This window comes from Natator depressus, chromosome 1 (genome assembly GCF_965152275.1).
Source record: "Natator depressus isolate rNatDep1 chromosome 1, rNatDep2.hap1, whole genome shotgun sequence".
Taxonomy (NCBI): Eukaryota; Metazoa; Chordata; order Testudines; family Cheloniidae; genus Natator; species Natator depressus.
The window spans coordinates 236,709,123-236,728,037 of NC_134234.1; the positions used below are offsets into that span (position 1 = coordinate 236,709,123).

The 18,915-nt window shown below is 43.6% G+C and overlaps 1 protein-coding gene across 8 annotated transcripts in view; it reads right to left on the reverse strand.

The window, feature by feature from the left end:
* The window catches only part of CALD1 (caldesmon 1), a 239,789-nt gene extending 237,734 nt beyond the window's left edge, over positions 1 to 2,055 (reverse strand). For 5 of the 8 annotated variants that reach the window (XM_074938467.1, XM_074938530.1, XM_074938488.1 and 2 more), the window contains exon 1: positions 1,901 to 2,055. The gene's annotated coding sequence lies outside the window, so the exon portion shown is untranslated. The remainder of the gene's footprint in view (positions 1 to 1,900) is intronic. The other 3 variants (XM_074938538.1, XM_074938525.1, XM_074938515.1) reach the window with 1 other exon arrangement.
* Between the last annotated feature and the right edge of the window lie 16,860 nt (positions 2,056 to 18,915).

Sequence of the window (18,915 nt, forward strand, 5' to 3'; positions counted from 1 at the left end):
CATTACATCTACTCTCCTTGAGTCTGATCGTGTATTTGTTAATGAATGTACTGATTTCACCCAAGACTAATCATGTGAATAAGGGCTGCAAGATTGGGTTGGGTCCCTTGTCATTTCATGGTGCAACAATGAGAAGTTTTCAGGAAATACAAATGACTTCAATTTGCCTACTGTTCTCAAACAACTTGTCCAATATTTCTCCCAGTACCATCATGACAACCAAATGCCAAACATTACAGTTACATGTATAGGTTTTATTGAATATCATCATCCTCCTTAAACAGTCATCTGAAGACAGAGACAGACCCATAAGCTTCCCCAAATATACTGATAACTGCTCTGTTCCCCCTTTTTCAGAAAGCCACTTCCATTAACAAATGATTTTTTGTCAGTCCCTTGAATGATCACAAAAAACAGCTTTCACTGTATTTGTAATGCATCTCAAGAAAAGTCCATTTTGAGTGGTTTTCAAGAAAGCAATTTCAGGATCGCCTGATATTTCCCAATTCCAAATGCAAAATATTGCAACGGCACACATACATATACACACACCCCAACCTGTAAATATAATTAGAAAAAGAAAGGGTGCTGATCTCAGACTTATTTAATGCTTGGCTGTACTAGCAAATTCATTTAGAATATGTTATATGAAAGACACTACAAAAGAAATTCTCCCCCCACAGTTTGTTTCTTCCAGATGTTTCCAAGGGAAAAAATGTGTCATTTTCATAGAATATTCTCCAACAAGCCTTTTAGTGGGGGGGAGTGGGGGGGAGGGAAACCTTCCCGAAAACATGAAGTCCTCAGAAGAAGCTACATGCTGTAGAAAAGTTATTTTAAAAAATTATTTTGTGCATCCTTTCCTTAAATAAATGACACAGGGCATGGGAGAATAATCACCTTTGACATATCTGTGGGTTCGGTCAGGAGTTATCAGGTCTTCCTCCCACTCGCTCCCCGATCATTCTACAGCTAATCTTGCCCCTCTCTATCTTTATGCCCCTATCATTCCTTCTTACGAGGAATTCCATGCTACACAAAATGTCACTAGTATCAGCTATCAGGCTTGCACAACACAACTGTACGAGCATGTCAAAAGTAGCTTGAAATGAAAGTCTGCTTCCTCTCTTTCTGGAATAGCAGTCACACACACACACACACAAACAAAGCTCCAGTCCCACCCATGAACAGTTTGGGTCCCCCCCCCCCCCGCCCTTTCTTTTCACAGGAAAGACTGCTTCATAAGAAACGTTCTGGCAATATGCTGCTCTGCATGTTAAGTCTGAAAACAAAAACGGATGCAGTCTATTGTCAACAATACTTTTCTGAAAGACAGCCATAATAGACATCTGTTTCAGCAAATATCAAATCAGTGACAATGTTTTCCCTGCCTGCTCTGCCTTTAGATTTTTGCTACTTTAATAGCCTAGCTCTTAGGTTGCAAAATGAAAAGCAAGTCAGTCTGTTAGCCTGCAAAATCTTATTTCAATCACTCCTTTAAATGCACTTTAAAAGAAAACATGAATAGGCTTTTGTTCCATGGGCAAGCGTCCCCAAGAATACCACTGTGTGGTACCGACTCATTAATGCTGGCCCAACTGGGTTTCTGCCTCCTTCCAAACAAACAATGGGCTATCCTGTACACGAGAAGCCTTTCCGTTCTGCCCAGGAATTGCACTCACTACGCAAAGCATACATCTCTGTGAAGAACAAAATATGAAATCTTCTCTCACTAACAGTGGTTCACAATGAACATCTGCCAAGGGAAAAAGCTGCAGGCACTTTTAGTATATTTCCACAGCTCTGTTACATTTAACATGCACTGTGGATAGATGTTAAACAGCAAATGCAGTCAAATCAGATCATTGGGGTGGGGGAAAAGAGTATCTTAATCCCTTACCTCTGCAGCTGAAAAGTTTTCAACTAGTAGGAAGGAAATGAATAACTGGCTGTTTAGGCAGGAGCACAGCAAGAAAGGTACACCAGCAGCCTAACACACAGCCCTATTCAATAAAACTACAGACTTTCCTTGGCCCCTCCCAAAAGTCAATGCTAAGTGACTACATATCCCTTATGTTTACAATTGGCAGCCAGTGGTATGCATTGTTCTCAATTTATTCTAATAAGCAGCCAATGACTACGCTTGAGCCAAGGTGGGTCCAGCCTGCCTGCAGAGATGCCTGTCATTCCCTAGGCATGCTCAGGAAGCCACTCATCAGAAAACCAAGACCTAAAAAGCTCCGAAAATTCATGCAAGCTGCCAAAAGTGTCTTGCTACATGCCCTTTTTTGGTTATCCTTAGCAGGGCCTCTGAAAGTAAATCCTCTGTCAGGAACAATCATAAGAAATGTTAATCTTGGGGAAAAGAGGCTGTCTTGTTGAACACAAATGGAGCTTTAAAAAAGGAAATATACTGCAAGGAAAGGGGGCAGAGTAAATACGTTTATTTTTTGCATCAATTTTAAAGAAAATTTAAAAAGCACATACACCACAACCAACTTCATTGTACTGTTTTAACGAATACCATATGTAGAAAGAGAATGTAAAAACTGTTTGTCTTTTCCTGCAGAAACAAAAATGTTAAAGCAATAGTATGAGAGGAGCATGAAAGAGGAGTTGGCAGACAAGCGGGTTACCTGTCAAATAGTGCAGTAGAAGTTGCATATAGAATGTCCGTGTTCTTAAAAATTGTTTAAGATACCATTAAAATCTTTGACACTAATCACTGATCCTAAAAAATGTTTACTAGTTCAGGTAAACATTGAGTTAATAAATGTCCATCTCTATATATATTCTGAACAGCACTTTTCACTAAACTTTCTTTTTCCACTACTCAAGTATGTTTGGATTAATCTTTACCTTGAAAATGTCTTTTGTGGAGCATCAGAAAATTGCAGACTGTTCACAGAATTTGACTGGAGGTTTTACTTACCCTGAGTAATTTAAAGAAGTAAAAGAACAAATACAAAACACATGCACAGAAAAAAGTGAGGTACATCAAGTATTTGCAAAGAATGAGATGAAATGTAACTGTTCTTACGGATGTAAATATATAGCACAGTATATAGACACATACATACACACACACACACACACACCAATAAAGACTGAAAGAAAAGTGCTGACTGAACTGGAGAGAAGTGGAAGAAACTGCCCAAGCCACAAGATATTTCTGCAGGTTTATTATTTGACAATAATTTGTACAAAAGCACAGTGAGAGAGGAAAATACATATAACAAGACACTGCATCCGGGTGGGCTATTTTATGTGTTCGTAAGTCTATTGTTTTAATGCCAGTCTGGATCTTTTCCTTCAATCACAGGGCCTGTTTGAATCTACTCACATGAGTACAAGCTGCAAGATTTGGCCCATGTACAGTAAACTAATCTTATTTAACACTGTACACCTCTAGCTAAAGAGCTAGAGCAGGGGTGGCCAACCTGTGGCTCCGGCGCCACACGCGGCTCTTCAGAAGTTAATATGCGGCTCCTTGTATAGGCACCAACTCCGGGACTGAAGATACAGGCGCCAACTTTCCAGTGTGCCGGGGGGTGCTCACTGCTCAACCCCTGGCTCTGCCACAAGCCCTGCCCCCACTCCACCCCTTCCCGCTCCCTCCCCTGAGCCTGCCATGCCCTCGCTCCTCCCCCCCCCGCCCCAAGCCTCCTGCACCGCATGAAACAGCTGATTGGGAGGTGCGGGGAGGGAGGGGGAGATGCTGCTTGGTGGGGCTGCCAGTGGGTGGGAGGTGCTGGGGGGGTGGGATCTGATGGGGAGCTGCTGATGTCTTACTGTGGCTGTTTGGCAATGAACATTGATAAATTCTGGCTCCTTCTCAGGCTAGCCACCCCTGAGCTAGATGCTTAACTGATACAAAGTGGCATAGCTCCAAAGGTATGCTGATTTACACAAACTCAGAATCTCAGCAAGCATGCTTATATCAGCTGTTTAGTTCCCTTTTTAAATATTACAATTGCATTTTATTAAGTAAAAAAAATGGTATTTGCTCTTGGAAATACACGTTTTTATTTTAACATTCAGATGCCGTTTCTAATGCAGGAGGCTTTGTCTCGGCAAGGATTTGAAACATAAAATCTAACACACACAGTATGTTGATAAAGCAGATGTCACATTTATAATTGACTAACACAAGGGAGAACAGAATGTCTAAACTCAGTTGTACTAAAAGCTTTAAAAACCTCAGGCTGTTAAGAGCCAAAATCATCTGAAGTCAATTAGACTAGTCAGGAGCCTATGGCAAATGGGGAGTGGCCCTAAATTGCCACAGAGATTTTTAATTCCAGGATTTTAAATATATGAAGTGTCTACTCCAGTGTCCGAGCAGGATTAGAGAGAGCTCATGGTTACAGCTGAGGACTGGGAGTCAGAAAGACTCCTGAGTTCTATTTCCGACACAGTCATTGACTTGCTGTAAGAGCTCAGTGTTCACTGAAACAGGAAGCCAACGTATACATTATAACTAGGGCTGGATGAAAGCAATTGTGCTTTTTGAATGAGATTCTTCACAAACTGTGTTGTTGTGTTCCAGGCCATTTGTGTGTCAGGGTCATTTTTCCAGCGAATTTCTGCAAAGTGGCTATTTCACATCAAGTTGACAAGATGGAAAATTCAACAATGTGACGTAATGTTCAGCCACAAGAAACTTTGAATTCCAAGATTCAAGACTACAAAAATACACTGTGGAGTTTGCTCTAAAATAGGGACACTCAAGCAGGGGGGAAAAAGTGAAAGTGCCCAGGTTTTAGTGAATTGTCATCAACATTTCTGAAAAAAATAATCAAGGACGTAGATGAATAAGGTTTTTAAATTTCATTTCCAGTGGAAATATCTTTGCACACTTTGGAGAGAAGCATCATGCAAAACCCTTTGATAAAGTAATTATAATATGCTCCATCAATAGCAGCGCTATACTAGAAATTAGCTAGTACAGAACTACCATAACAGTAACCCCTGCAGCTGCTTGCAAGGTTAGGCCCCACCTTTCGGCCATGTCTTCCTGCCATCTCTGCTATGACTCTGCCAGCCCCCTCTCCTCTTATGTTATGGCATGGAGGGAAGGCCTCCTTCAGCTTCCCTTTTCTGTCATGGCACAGGAGAGAAAAAACTATCGACTGACCCTCTCCCACCCCATCCCTTCATTTATGGCACGGGGCAGGAATTGAAGCTAAAACTTAAAGTGCCCCTTCAACACCAATCTATTAAGCAGCAGCCCTGTAAGCTGCTTACTTCCATACTTGCTAGGGTTAGGCTAGGGGTGGAAGCAGACATATCCTGGTTATTTGTGATAGCAGCTACAGGGACTACATCTGAGTGCTGCGAGCATGGAATTCCTGTGATTGCAGTCACTCAGAACATACCATCTCAATGTTTTCATTAGAAGTCCTGGGAAATCTCTGTGGAGACCATGGCTCTCAAAGGTTTATCGCTGTTTTCCTATAACATTTACAATCTAAAGAGAATATACGGTCGGGGTTTAGAAAGTGCACTATTGATCATCTCCTAAGAGGTAGGCAATATTTCTGTATAGATCCACTCATGGGATGCGCGTCCCAGCACGGTAGTAGCCCCCCAGAGAGTGGTGCCCATAGGAGCATATTTTCACAGCATTGAGCATTCAGAGCAGCAGTTTTATAAAGTCATGAAGTTCCAGTTCCCTCAGTGCCTTCCTTTCCATGGTCAGTTCCAGGCATAGAGAGACCAGCACTCTGTGTTTTGGGGTTGTTTGTTATTTTTTGGGTGGGGAGAAGTTAACCCAAAAGTCTTTTTTATTACTGGGTTTTAGTAGTTTATCATTTTTTACTTTGTAATTAGATTCTGCATTAGTGAGCAGTGCTGAGAATCCCAGAGCAGCTCCATTCTTGGGGTCGGTGCCACTACAGCAGCTGATCTGGGCTCCAGAGACTTGGAAGAGGGGAGGAATAGTGGGCTGGGGGGAATGTTTGTTTCCATACACTTATATGTTCCCACAGTCTGATACACACTGTCTGATACAGTTTAGGGAAGACAGTAACCTCTGATCAGTATTCAGTGTGTTAGGCCATTTCTTCACTTCCCCTACTTCTGGATCTTTGGCTGTGAAGACCACCAAACAGCTCTAGGGCTGGCTGTAGTTTTTCCATTCAAGAAAGATGCAGAAGAGAGGTAGGCAGAAAAGCCTACTCTAAGTTGCCTTTACCAGGCCATCAGGGGAATGGCCAGTGTTGAATTTTTAATCAATGCCTACAATAATCTATAACAAAACAAAAAGTCATTACTAATGAGGCAGTGAAGTGCGACCAAACATTCCTGAGAAGGGAGAGACACAGCGACTGAGTAAGCCGCTGGGGAAATGGGGTAGGAGTAGCCTGAGCAGAAGAGAAGGTAGTTGCTGATACTCCACTGGGGGAGGCAGGCCCACACTGGCGTGTCTGACGTGTAGGAGCCCCATTCCACCGCCCAGTGGCGGTGGGGTGAGGGCGACTTTTGCCTGTCTCTCCATGGGACTGCGTAGCGTGGCTGCTAACATGGCTGGCACGGTCCAGTGGGGAAATGCTACAGAGAGCATCAGCAGGCACCAAGTTTGCACCAAGGGAGCTGATCTGTTATGCACCCATCACCATAGCATTTTGCGGGAATAAAGGATGGTGGAGAGGCTGGGTGATGCTCATGGGTAGGGTGATTAATTGCAATACATGGTGGCAGGCAGAGCTAATGGCAGGACTGTGGCTGCAGGAGCAAGGTTACACCAAGGGCTTTGCGACGAGTCTTTTCGCCTCTTCGGAATCTCGTGTGTGCACTGGGAAGCATTGAGTCCAACAGCAGATTTTTTTTTAAATGATGTCACCCACCCCTGTTTTGCACTGAAACATGTATGTTGCCGATTTGACACATGAGCGAGACTGATCCTGGTACGGCCCGCACATTGTGGGAGACCTAACTTAATTTTAGGTGAAATGTTTGCTGGTCAACAGATCCACTCAGGTGTAACTCATCAACTTGATGGGGGCTTGATGTAAAATCCACATTTTATTGCTTTGCTGGAGTGCATGGGGATGGAGGGTAATGGTTCACATACGCTCTCCTTGTTCTAAGAGATGACGACTGTGTGGCATGTGGCTTTAGACACAACACATCCTGCATCTTGGCAGGGGGTTAGACGAGATGACCCTTGCGGTGCTTTCTAACTCTAAGGTGCTATGATTGTGTGATTCCAAAGTACAGATTCATTGTGCCCTCTGTAAAACGGGGTGGGTTTTTTTGTGTGGAATCTACAGGGGAATTGCTACACAATGACTTGTGTATCACTTACACGCTATAAAGAATTGCAATGTATCAAAATCTTTTGCCTTTGTTAAGGTACACCAATCAAAAGTGGGTGAATGAAAAATCATGGGGAGACTAACAGACAGGAACAAAGAAAATGGACTGATGAATGCATGATAAGCACAGGTTTTGAACACATTAGCTGCACAGGTATAGCTGTAACTAGAACGGATGGCCAGCATTTATGCAAAGAATGACCAAAGCTGACCTTAGCAGAAAACAGAGAGCTCTCTGTTAGGAGGAACTGAACATATGCCCTGGGGTACCGTATAGAAGCAGACAAGCAGACTTTCTTTCTACATCCGTAATAAAGATGTGACACTGGCAAGAAAGTAGTGGTAATTTCCCCACTCCTGCTACTAATAATAAAGGTGTGACATATAGGAGTGCTGACATGGGTCGTGGTTTAAAAAGGTTATAGCCTTGTCACAGTGAGGGTCATTATCCATTGGTCCCAGCGTCTACTGTTACAATCAAGCATTCCTGTCTTCTTGTTCCAACAACAAACATTGTCAGATAAACCTACATATTGCGCGTCCTGGCAGGAAAATACTTTTATCCATTCATGTTTGAATTCCCTCTGTGTCACTCATGCGGGAACAGTACAGTGCAACATTTAATTCTAATCCAGTGTTCACAGTTCTTTGTCGTGGAATGCAAGGGGATGGGGGACAGTCAACACATGCAGTGGTGCAAGATACCCCACCCTGGCACACGTCTGCATTGAATGAGGGTGGGCTCATGGTCTTACCCCTGCTCACCAATTGGTGGCATCTGGAGGGAGGTGCACACCACAACTCCAAAAAAGAAATAGGGGCCACTCCCATCAGCACCAAAAAAGACGTCTCGCATGCCTCATCTCTTCACAGGCAGACTGTCTATAGCAGGGGTCCCCAACGCGCCTGCCGGGGCATTTTTGTGCCCCCGCAGGAAACCCCGCCACCGAAATGCCGCCGAGAAGCTGATCTTCCGATCTTTTCGGCAGCGGCATTTCGGTGGCGGGGTGCCTGGCGCCTGCCACAGTCTTCTGGGAATAGGAAAGTTGGGGACCACTGGTCTATAGGAACTGTCCCTGACACAGGATATCTCTTCACACACCCCTAATGCAGCTGAGACTTCTGCATAGCTCATGGCTTGCGGCTCCTCCAGAAGGAAAGGCACTAAATAAGGATACAAATAACGGACAGTCACAAATAATTGTTTTCCACAGTGGAACCATTGTGAGATACTGTGAGACAGGACATCTCTCACAAGGTTTTGTGAGAATTCCCACTATGAACTATGGGCTGTATAATGCCTATGTCTTATTTCAAGACACAGGGGAAGTAGACCTCCACACCCCTGCTTTCCTGAGTAAGGTTCACCCACCTGCAGGGTCTGAGTCTGGTGAGGAGCATACCCCAGTCACTTACCTACTCCCTTTTGTGAGAAAGTGTGTAGGCACTGGTGGCAGACAGGAGAGGGAACTAGGTGGAGCTTTGGTTCCACCCTCCCCCTATGCTCACTGCCCAGATGCAAGGCCCTAGGATGCACTCTTTCAAAGGCTGCAGTAACATACTTCTCTCTTCCAGCGCTGCATGAGAGCAGCAGAAAGGAAGTGTACCTCCAAAGGATATTGGTGAGGCACAGTGCCTCCTAGGGCTATCCCTGAGTGGTACAGCTTATACACCATCCCTTGCTCAGGGCTGCAGCTAAAGACAGTCTAACTCTCTGAAATGACCTTGAGTCCCCACCACGTAAAGAGCACAGTGCATTTTTTTCCCCAACAGACAGGTTCTGAATTATGCTAAGATGAGCCATGGAAAATGGCATAACCATAAGTCATGCTAATGGTATATACAGAGAATATAGCTCAGTTGGAACAACAGTGGTGGTGCACACACAGCTGTGCATATTTGACATAAAGGTGAGTGAGCTTATATTTGTTAGCTAGCCACCCAGCTGGCAGATCTGTCTGGGAAGGGGAAAAAAAATCACTCGGAAATGAGAGTGAGAGAAGCCCACCCACCATGAGCAAATTTGGTCATCCTTACTCTTACCTCCTGTCTCTAGACAGCGCTGCCTGTGTTAGAGAAAAGCAGATGTGAAATTTTGTATGTTTATCTTTAGAAGATAAAGGTGTTTTTACACTCTGTATTGAGCAGGGCCCTTCAGTCTTTAACAACACAACCTGTAGGGCTCAGAGGGTTGTACTGTCTTTCCTTAACAAGCTGTGCCAGTGCATAGATGGTCTAAAAGTTAATACAAAACCTTACTACAGGAGAAGCCCATGAGTATCCCTGAAAATTTAGGAGAGTTTGCAATGTGAAGAAAATAGGATTTCAATAAGTGGGGGAAAAGACAATGTTTACTTTAATGCCATTAAAGCATTTAAATGGGCCTAGCAGGTTCTGGGCACTACCAGAAACAAATAAATAATAGCAGCACATCACATATAAACCATAGCAATCAGCTGTGGTATGAAAGGTCCCAGTCATGCCTGGCAAAGAAGGCCTCCAGGGCAGATGATAGTATCAGCTCTGGCACGTATACACACATCTTGAGTGCATAAGCATATTGGATATTGGGAATGGAGTCTTGTGTCAGATGAGAAGGAACAACGCAACAGTAGGGATCAGTCTGAAGTTTTCAATGAGATCATTCCCTCACTATGATTTAAAATGTGTTACTGTGGAATTATATATCATTCACATTTCGAAATATTAATTTTGGTGCAGACAGCTAGTTCATTGCAGTTAGCTGTGGAATTTTATTTTTCTTGGTATTGCTGGCTGTGTAAATGTAAGGCATTTAATAAAAATAAAACAGAAAAGGAGCAGAAAGCACATTCGTATGAGACATTTTACCCATAATAATAATTATTATAGGAAGAAGGATTTATTGTCGGCACAATGCCCTCACACTTACTAAAAACATACTGAATAGCACAATGACCCACATCCTAATTAAAACAAAATACTTTCATATTTTCAGTATGAAACCAAGCGAGCCTACAAGACCACAATGTCTCCCAAAGCAAAGGTGACTTCATTCCTAATGTACCATTTTATACTGCTTCTGCAGGCTAACATATGGCCGGAGAACTTTGGCCTCCAGGATGACTCCCTTCCTGAAGGCTGTGCCCACTTTTCTCACAGAGAGCACAAAATATGAACAACAGATGTGCATCACTTTCCAAACTTTTCTGATGGCAGCAGAAGGGATGGGGAAGTACAAAATGTTTGCAATGACATTTGAAGCGTTCAGCACTTGCACACATTCCCAGTTCATTGAGACATGGGACTGAGTCCCATTTGTGTTAAATTGGATCATTTTCAGTTAAAATGGTCCCATTTTGAGCATTGTTTTCACTGCGGAAAATGTGTTGCTGTCACATACTTTTGCAGCGTAAATACAAGTTTCAAAGCGGCTGGGGCAGGCATTTCGGGGGCAGGGTGTAGAGTGCTTGGGCTTGAGTCCCTTCTTGCTTAGACCAGTGTAAGTCAACGAATGCAATTTACCTCACTATAACATTGGTGTAGGTGAGAGGATAATCAGGCCCCTTATCTTTTGTACCTAAATAAACCATTTAGCTTTGGCAGGTTGGCTCAAGCAATGAGCAAAGGTTAGGTCTGGGTCACTAATTTGTCACAGACTCAAATACAAACCCTAACTTTGCAGATAACAGGCCTGCGCATATAGGTTCCACAGATACCAGTCTTCTGCAAACGTGGCCTTTGGTCTCGGCTTAGGCCTTCCGTGGGGATCTAAGTGACTGTCACAAGCAGAACTCGGCTTTGCTCCTTGGCTGCGATGGCAATAGGGATGGATGCTTCTTGGGGGTGAAGCACTGCATGGAAGCAAGGAGCAGGGACTGGTCGGGAAACAAGAATTCGGTTTTGTGGGAAAAACCTGAGGTTGAGATTTTTCTTCATTTTGCATCAGAACAACAACAGCAGCTACCCCCTTTCAACATTTGTCAAGAAAAACAGGGGGGAGACGCATGCTCCCCACTCCATAACTGCCAATAGCCTCACATCAGGGCACTTGCACAGGATATGACACAGCCGGGCTGAAGTCCCTAGTCTGCCTAATTCCAAGCAGGGACATGAACTTGAATCTCTCGCATCCTATGTGAGTGTCTTAAATTGTGGGCTATCAGCTATTCTGGTCAATCATGCCTTCCTCCTCCCCGGCCCCCGCCACCCCCAAACTAGATCTGAGAAACTTTTGACAAAACCTGCGTTTCAGCAAAAAGTTTTTGTTTCGACAAGTTGGCATCTTCCAATGGAAATTGAAAAACGGCTTCAGCAAAAAAATCCCAACCAGCTCTAGCAAGGACTCCTACGCAGCTGGAGGCAGCCCTCAGGAGCCGCAAACTGAGACATTGCTGTAGAGAGCAGGAGGGAATCTAGATGGCGAGTCTATTACTGTCTCCCCCGCCCCATACACACACCCCACCCACTTAAATGGAGGAGCTTCAAAGCCAGTCACTATCCTCCCTTCTGCTAGCAGTGACATAAGGAATATGCATTACTACACTTGCCCTGAGAGGCCCCAACAGATCAGGGCTTCACTGTGGTAGGCACAGTACACACACAGTAAGAGACAGCCCTTGCCCTGAAGGGCTGAAAACCTAAACAGACAAAAGGTGATAGAAAGCAAGTAGCATTATTCCCATTTTACTGACAGGGATCTAAGGCACAGAGGGATTAAGTGACTTGCCTGAAGTTACATGGGCAATATGGCAGAGACAGGAATTGAGACCAGATTTCCTGAGTCTCAGTCCACTCCCTGTCTACAAAGGGCATCCCCGTGAGGGGGCAGCTTTCTGAATTGCTGGCTGTGGGCAGCTCAGACAAGGCTGCATACATGTAATTGCATTCATGGCAAGAGCAGTAAAGCAAAGAGGGGATGCGGGGAGAAGTTAGAGAGCTAGAGGCGGGGCTCGGAGAGAGCATGTGGCAGTCAGGAGAAGGAAGTGTAGTGGCCAGTGTGCATATGGGATACAGCACAGAAGAGAAGTACTGTGTAAAGGAACTGTTGTGTGTCTCTGGACACAGGACTGGGAAGCGTGAACGGTACAGACTGCAAGGGCAGGAGAGACCCTATTTTCATACACTTTTAGCCCATAGCCATTACCTACCCACGGCATCAGCCATATTCAGCCTGAGTATTGAAAGCACTAACTAATTAAGGTGCTGTGAAGATGTACAATGCTGTGTAAGTGCTCAAGAGGAATACTATTGTTGTAATGAATCAACATTAGTTTAAAATAAAATAAAAATCCTCCAAGATGCTGCATCACACTGTATGAGCTTACATAACAGGATCATACAGCAAAAGCTAGAAACCAACTAGAGCTGACCATTCTGTGTCGGGTTGGCTGTAACACAGACATATGAAAGATGGTTACATTGTCATTCAAGATGTGTTCCCTCCTCAGTCTTCCAGACATCCAGTTACTCTGGACAGGCAACATCTATGCCATTTGTCCATAAAAGCCAGCTCTGTGACGTAACCCATGCCAAGGAGCTCCTGGAGTATATAGGAAATAGGAACAAATCAGACAGCGATTGCAATTGCATTCCAAATCTGTTTAACTAGCCCAGACACTTTGTTAAGCCAAAAACGTTGGCTGTCCTCATTTGTATCCAAAATAGCTAAGAGGAACTGCAATATCTATTTCAAAAGAAAAAAAGAATTATAAACTGGAGTGGGGAAGAAGCAGATGCAAAAACATTAGAGAAGTGCATAATATTATGGACCAAATTTGGGGATAACTATTCAGAGACTCAAAGGTACATAAACCCCTTAAGTACATATAGTAATAAATCGACTACATACTGGGTCAAGCAAGCCTAGCCTGACTGTGTGAAATGGGTCCTGGAAAGGATTATTATTTCTATTGTGGTAGCAGCAGCTGCAAAGGACCTCGGTCAGGGATCACAGTTCCATTATACTAGGCACTGCTCTCCCACTGTGGAGATACCTGGGAGAGAGGGAACCTTAGGTAAATGAGGTCCCACCTATCCAAGCAGCACTCCACAGATATCTGACTCCCTCCTCACTCTCTACTCAGGGAGTGCAGGAGTTACTGCAGCCCTAGGAGAGCATTAACCTCAATACCAGCTGCCATGGAGGGAGTGGTACATTACACACATGTTGGAATGTAGTTTTTCTTCCCCGGCCCTTTTATGGAAACAGAGACCTTGTGGTTTGCTGCTAATACTCCATCATGGGTTTCCCCCACTCTCCAAACTGAGACACTCAATTTCCTGCTAAGAGTTCTCAGTCATATAGTCCAATAGACAATTCCCTATAGCATTTTTAAAAATTAAGTTGCTAAGTGTAGATTTTTAATGAATTAAATAAGGATTTGATAAATATAATCCATACAACAAGCCCTAAGTTTATTTTATGCTTCCACCCACATTTTCAACATGTGACTGATTTCTTAGCTGCATTGCAGAATTTGTTGTGGGGGGGAGTTGCCCTTTGGGGCAATAGTCAGGGTCTGCTGGCGCTTTGAAAAGATGCAGAGGAGTGATAGACAGTTTGGGACTGTGAGATAGTATATTAGCTTGATGTTTCTGCCAAAGTGGTCAGTAGTGAAATAGCTCATGTTGACAGTGAAGATGTAATATTTGAGATATATATTTTAGTCAAGACAACTCTACGCATCTCATTGCCTCATATCTCCTTGATCTGTACCAGTCTAGGTACCAACCCAGCTACAGCACAGAGATGGCCTGGTTGCATTAGTTGACAATCTTCTTCTGGCAATGGACGAAGACCATGCATGCATTATTAAACCTATAAGCTGCCAGTGATATGGTTCATATGGAGGTGCGTCTGTCTTCCCCACAGACCACAGGGGAGATGAACAGAGCTGCTCTCTAGTGGATCCATTCTTTTCTTGCTGAGCATTTAGTAGAATGTTGGGCAAGTGCTCCTCCTCTCTGAGGACATGCTCATGCAGGTTTTCCTAGAGTTTAAGGTTATATAGGGCTGTTGGGAGCATTAGTGAGGAGACATATGTTGCAATGTATTCGCTGTAGTGATGACGACACCCAGCTCTATAATTATCACATCTGACCTAGTCAAAGCAGCTGATTGTGTGACTCAGTATGTGGCTGAGATGTGGCAGCAATGAGAGGTAGGTGGCTGAAGCTCAGTCACACGAGGACCGGGTTGAGGTTGATTGGTTGACTAAGAAAATACAGTGAGGATAATATCTGCTCCTTTGATTGCGGGTGTCTGTCTGCCTTTTGTTGTTGGAGTTTACAGTCTAGTGTCTGGTTAGATTTCCAGCTGTTACTAGAAGATCAAGGAGCAGCAACAGCCAAGAGAACTTGTTTGTTTTTCATTTAGGTATGCCTGAGAGGTTGTAACTGTTTCTTGCAGATGCAGATCTTCCTGTTGTCATCCGTGCCTTTGCCACCAAGAAATTAAATGACTGCCATCTACTGCACATGGGGTACATCTTCAATCTAACCTGAAACTGAGGCTGGTGCAGAATTCAGCACAGTGTGCTACTGCATGCATATAACACCCGTCCTCCTGGATCTGCCCATTGGTCTCCAGGTGGAATTTAAGGTTTTATTTTTGACCTATAAAACCCTAAATGGCCTAGATCATACCTACCTGAGAGATTGCCTCCAACCCTACACCTTACCCTTGCAATTGTGATCAATATGTATGCTGAATATTCTAGGGCCAATCTGAACTAAGTACGCTGAAGGATCCTACCTTTACAATGGTTCCAAATTCCCATTTTCCCTTCTTCTACTGGCATGACTTGAATACTCCTGGTTTTGAATTACTGGAGTTTAGCATGAGTTTGGACATGCAGGTCCTTGTGTTTCACTCCTTTGTTTTCTACTGTTTGGGTCATTTCAAGAAGAGTAAGATTATCTTTTCATCATTGCTTCAGCAATAGTTCAGAGAGGGTGAGCATCCAGTGTCAGTACATCGGCTACATTGTTACCTAAATAAACAGGGTTGCCAAGCTATGAGGATAATTTCATCTGTCCCTGCTTAGCACTTATTTTGCAAGTCCATTTTTCAATGTGCATAATGATCTTTCTCCAGCTACATTTCCATGAAGAAAGGTGCAGTGATAATAGCATACATTTAATCGTATTAGATGTCTGGTATTTTTCTGCAATAAGTCATTGTACCCAATTAGATACCATTTTCTCAGGAAATCCATATAAAGGACAGTAAACTCTATAATGCTACTGTGATTTTTGTGACAGTTGTTGTGGACTGTCATGAGGTACAGCTCTCACCACCAGACTGGCGCCCCCTCCTGGAGGCTCTGAGGATTAGCTTGAGGCCAGCTCCCTCGTCCATGGTCTGCACACTGTCACTCTGTCTCCAATTCCGCCTACAGTCCCTCTCTCCACTTCAGGAATGGCAGCATCCTTCTTCCCAACTCAGCCCTCCAGCTAGGTTGTCCTCTGTGTTCCCCCTTCTGGGGGGTCAGTGTCTCAGTCCAATAATTATGCCACTTCCCCAGTGGCAAGTGGGGAGGACCCATCCCCATGCACTACTCTGCATCCCAACCCAAGGACCCTGTAAATAGCAGCCTCCTGCTGTGTCTCTAACTTCTCTGGACACTGCTATGTTTCCCTTGACCCCTTTCCAATGCCTCTGCACCTTCTTCACCCTTACCTCAGGCGCTCAGCATGTCAGGCCCAGAAGCCGGCTAGGTGCTCCCTCTCACTCCCCCAGTCCTGCCAGCAGCTGCTCTGTCCAAGGTGCTTGCTTCCATCCACCTGCTAGGAACCAAGTTCTTCCTCCTTGAGCTCCAAGCAGTAACTGACTACCTCTGGTCCTGCAGCCCTTTTTATGTGAGCCTGCTGAGCCCTGATTAGCTACTCCTCTCAGTCTCTCTCCTATTGGCTGCTTTGCATGCAGCCACCTTGGGGCTCTATTAACTCCTTTTATGCCATCGCGTGGACACTCAAATCACTTATAGCCACTTTGAATGACCACTGGTGTCCCTAAGAAAGTTCTTCTTTTTTTCCAGCAAAGTCAATGGGAACATACTAATGTACTTGAATTACACCTTTCCATGGATGGGGAAGGGCATGTTCTTTAACACTCTATCAACTCTATAGCACTGTACTTTCTGCTCAATATCTTTATTAACTCCTGGTCACCAGAAATAGCTTTGCACTATGACCTTCATGTGACATACTGCAGAGTGTTCCCCTCCCCATAGATCCTCTGATAATCTGGCTTAATAGAATGGAGGTGCTAGCACCCGCAGTGCCCAAAGAAAGTAGCCCGGTTAAGTTGAAAGTGGATCTTTTTTAACTATAGAGGATTGAAAGCCACCTCTGACAACATTTGGCCAGGCATTCCCTTCTGTATTCCCACATTCTTGATAGCAGAGGACTTTTCTGAGTCCCCTCAGCAATCTTTGGAGAACAAAATAGCTCACCAATATGTAAACAAAAGAAAAATATCCCATTCTTCTGTGAAACTCTCCTAATCTTCATATGGTAACTTTGATTAAGCCATCAGCATGACCATGTTCTGCTGATATTCCATACCATAAGTAGTAAAGAGCTTGCAATGTTGGGCAATATGCAGTACATCTAATATGGGTATAAATAGCTTTAATTTAAGATGAATTTAATTTAAGATGAATTTAAGATGAATTTAACCACTTTTGGAATGTTCACAAACCAGAAGCTATGGACAGATCCTCTTTAATACAAGCATAATTCTTTTTATTGCTGGCTAAAGTTCTCAAGGTGAACACAACCGGTCTCTCTCTGCCATCTTCTACCACATGCAGTTTCAGAGCCACCATGCTATATTTCAATATCACAAGCTAGATGGAGTTGTTTGTGAGTGTCATAGTGTTTGTGTGCATTGCTGACTGATTTTAATTTGTTAGAAGAAATAGCACACCCCTTTGACTATTTCCAGGGCTTGCCACTCCAGCAAAGGTTTATCATAGTTGGGAGGTTTTATAAAAAGTGGCCATAGTATTTTAACAGACTTCAAAATTAACAGTTCAGAAACACTTTCCAGTTTTGGCTGCAATCTTTTATCATTCAGAGTAACTCCCAGATACTCTACACTTGGCTGTAAAAACTGACAGTCTGTTTAACTTGGCCTCCACGCAGTTGTGAGCGAGTGAGCACTTCCTCATAGTCTCTAGGTGTTGCCTTACAGAAATCCCTGAAATTACAAGGTCAAAGCAACAAACATTACCAAGTCCCTGCAACATCTTATTGGTCATACCTGGAATATTTCCCATTTCTGAACATCTCAAGCAAGAAGTTCGCAAGTCTCTTCCTAAATACCACCACCATCTTGTACCCTTCCCAGCCAGGCTTCAAACCAGGACATAGAACAGAAATGTGGGGTGACTGCACTGATAGATGATCTCAGGGCCACATATCCACGCTCATATTATTGGAGCTCTCCACAGCATTTGAGAAAGCTGCCATCTTGCCTCAGAGATGTGGCAGGGACTAGTGAGGTCATGCTGCGATGGCTCCATTCATTCCCCTCAGACCATACCGAGACAGTCCGAATGTTTCCAGAGCCCTCAAGTGCACAGTCCCACAAGTATCCATCCTCTGCCCCATTCTATTCAACATCTACCTGGAGCCAGAAGGGGAGACTGTGAAATCACATTGACTAAAATGCAACCACTATGCAGATGACACCTTGCTCTACATTTCTTCACATCAGATGTAAACAGTGCAATCCCCTAGATACCCAAGGGCATGATCCTTTGAATGTGTGAGATGCTAAGTAAATACTAAGCAGAGCTGGCCCAAACTCAGAATTTCAATTCCATGGGAAGTTCTGACACTTTGAAATTTATTTTTGTCCTAAATCAGAACAAAAAGTTGAAATTTCCCATGAAACAAAATTTCCATAAAATTTCATTTTGACAAGGTCAAAGCACTTCCTTTCAATTTATATTACGTTTTATAAACCCAGCGCTGATATATTACAGTTGAAACAAAGTGCTTTGCATAGAAAATTGATAAACGGGACAGTTACAGCGCAATGCTCTAAAGCACTGACCAGCCCTTAGTAACAAATTTTCAGGTTACTTTCTCAAATTTTATTCTAGATTAGTTGTGATTGATCACAAAAGTCACATGGTATCGGTTCTAGTTTCCTGAATGATTGTGACTGACTCTACCTCATGTGCTCAAAAGGATTAGCAAAAGCCATTTTGACTTGTTTCCTTCAAGGCAGCAGTGGCAGTTTATAGTCTCGCTGTTTAAATCAGTTAGGAAAAAGAAATCTGTGGGGTACTGCTTCCTACTACAGTATGGAAGATAGGCTGTTTAGTGTTCCATGAGCAGGCCATCCAGGATTTTTGAGGGCTTGGCAGCCTCCAGACTATATTATAGATATGGTTACAAACACAAACACACACACACACACACACACAAAGATGGCTGGGCCTTCCAGTGGAAGTAGACGACAGCCGAAAGGGGGTTAAAAACCTTTCTGTAGGCAACATTTTATGTTGGAAATGGCCTATGTTTAAAAAATATGAAATTTAACAAAGTTGTCAATGAAAAATGGAAAGTTTTGATAAAGTTTTTACCACAAATTATGTTT